The 2,430-nt window shown below is 46.5% G+C and overlaps 1 pseudogene across 1 annotated transcript; it reads right to left on the bottom strand.

Moving 5' to 3' along the window:
• Positions 1 to 802: 802 nt before the first annotated feature.
• LOC103811382 lies at positions 803 to 2,070 on the bottom strand (annotated as a pseudogene). Its single transcript, XR_624809.1, has 2 exons — positions 1,940 to 2,070; positions 803 to 1,713 (listed from the first exon to the last, which is right to left on the bottom strand). The product of XR_624809.1 is annotated as a cytoplasmic polyadenylation element-binding protein 3 pseudogene (transcript).
• Positions 2,071 to 2,430: the final 360 nt, after the last annotated feature.

The raw sequence follows: 2,430 nt of genomic DNA, 5'->3' as shown, positions 1-2,430 counted from the left end.
AAAAAAACAGTGAAGGGCACTGCAGCTTTAAATATTTCAGAGCTATGTAGCTAGTAAATAGACTCCATTGCAATATGGCTCTGAAGGTCGTGTCCTATTGTCTCATTTCTCTGCAAATATTTTGAACAGCATAAAATGGTTTATTTTATACAATACCTCCCTGCCATTTCTAAATCATGTCAATTGTATTAGGCATTTCCTTGTTTTTTCTCTTTCCATACACACCCACACTGCTTCTAGACGTATTCAAAACCTCCACTGTGAATATAACAGCAGGGAGTACATATCAGATGTACACAGCTTTTCATATGGATACCTTCTGCAAACAGGCTCCCCGTTAAATCCCACCACAACATAAGGACAATTAGTTATTTCAATGGTGATAAAATAATTAACTGGATTTCGGGTCGAGAAGCATCTTTGGTTAAAATTAACAGGCCAGTTAGAAAACTGAAGCAAGCAATTTTAACATCGCCCATTTCTCACATATGGGAGAAGAAGAAAAAAAGGAAGGCTACTACCTTTCAGATGCTACAAAAGAGCAAGAAACCAAACTCAAAAAAACCCCAAAAGCCATGTCATATTTAACAATATGTTGCAAGACAAACAAATCTATAAACCTTAAGCCAGAATTTGAAATCTTTATGTATGCAACCCCACTTCTTTCATAAAGGTGACTATTCAATGCAAATATGAGTAATGGAGATGCTTCTCAGACAGAACAGCAACATGAAATAGACCCCTGTGAAAAACACAGATTTGTGATAGCTGTCGCAAGCAGGAGGTGCACGTAGTCATTTACCTGAAAAGGCAACAGATTGTTGCCATTGTCCGTCCTGAAGGCGTTGTCTTCCATCCAGGATTTAGGGGTTAAGGGTGCAGCCCGTGGGAACTTCGGAGGGGCAATGACATTGCTGGAGAATGGTTTTTTTAGGGGTGAAATGGGATTGAGGGGGGAGGGCACACCGACCCCCACTCCCACGCCGACCCCCACTCCAACTGCCCTTCGAGGGTCCCTACCAGCCTGCAGCCCACCCCAAGGGTTGGAAGGTGTACTCCAAGCCGCGTTTTGATGGTTATTCCAGCTGGAGGAGGAAGAAGAAGAGGCAGAGGAGGAAGACGGTTTGCTGGTCATGATGGGCTGATGGCTGTAAGCAGCATTTCTCTGGGCAAAAGGTGCCTGATTAGGGCTTACAGGTGACCTCCGCTGCTGCTGCTGCTGCTGCGCTTGCTGCTGCTGCTGCTGATGTTGGTGGTGTTGAGTCTGAGCTAGGCCAATTTGAGGTGAGAAAGTGCCACCAAATACGGGGTTGACATGGTGTGGAAAATTCTGGAAAAGCATTGTCCCATTGACTGGAGTAATCCCTTGGAAAAAGCTATCATCCACCGTGTTTGTGGTCCCTGTAGACCAGGTGCTGCCAAAGGAGGGAGACAAGGAGGTGCCGGCTGCAGGTTCTTGTTGAGGCTGGTGAAAGCTCAAGCCAGGCAAAATGGGAGACTCCATCTGCATCTTCTCCTTGCTATTTTGGGAAGGAGCCGATGTGCCGATACTAGTCACTGAACTGTTGTCTTCTGGTTTGGGTGTCTCCGATGAGATGGGTGTAGAGGGGGCTTCTGCTGAGTTTGGATCTTGCTGCTGCTGCTGCTGCCGCTGCTGCTGGGGCTGGGCTTTGCTTTTGTCCATCAGTAAATCATCCTGCATGGTTTGCGCAGCTGAAACAGTAGGGGAAAAAACCACAAAGACAGATTATTAACATTGTCATTCATACCACAAACCAGTCTGTTTTAATCATATGCCAGCCAAAAAATCTCCTCCTATTGCCAGTGCTATGCTACAGCAAATTGCAAGGCAAACCCGTAATCTTCCCCCCTCCCCCATTTAGGAATATGTAACCTTTGATCGTGCTAGATTGCCTTGAAAATATTTAAGATGCTTCACCCTTTTTGATGCCTTGTTTCCCTTCAGTCTAAATGAGAGATGTGCTTATAGGGCAGAGATATACAGCAATTTCGCCACGTCTCTTTTCTCTTACACCGGAACTCAGAGCTCTCACCCTGCAATGAGAAACTGATTCTGGTTCCTGTTTTTCCAAGCACCCTCCTCCTCCACCACCTCCTCCCCCTGGTTATTTGCATACGTCAATAAATACTGCTGCGTCCTTCAGCAAGGTTAAAAAGACACCAGCCTTCGCTCTTCTCCACCCCCTTTTCTATTAGGGGACCTTTAAAGGAGCCGGGTACCGATTCTCCTTAATCACCAAGCGAGCTTTCAGCGATTTAGATGTCTCGGAGGGAAGGCAGAGCCGAAAGCTCGCACTGACACAGAGAGGTTCCTCGCTGCACAATCGTTTTCTGGCCTTTTCCTGCCGCACAGCTCACTGCCGGCTTAGGGCATGAGAAGCGATGGCAATGACGGGGGAAGAGGGGGAG

Source organism: Acanthisitta chloris, unplaced genomic scaffold (assembly GCF_000695815.1).
Source record: "Acanthisitta chloris isolate BGI_N310 unplaced genomic scaffold, ASM69581v1 scaffold9791, whole genome shotgun sequence".
In the NCBI taxonomy this organism is placed as follows: Eukaryota; Metazoa; Chordata; class Aves; order Passeriformes; family Acanthisittidae; genus Acanthisitta; species Acanthisitta chloris.
The sequence above is the reverse complement of the archived record's forward strand: the minus strand, read 5'-3'. Positions and strand labels throughout refer to the sequence as shown.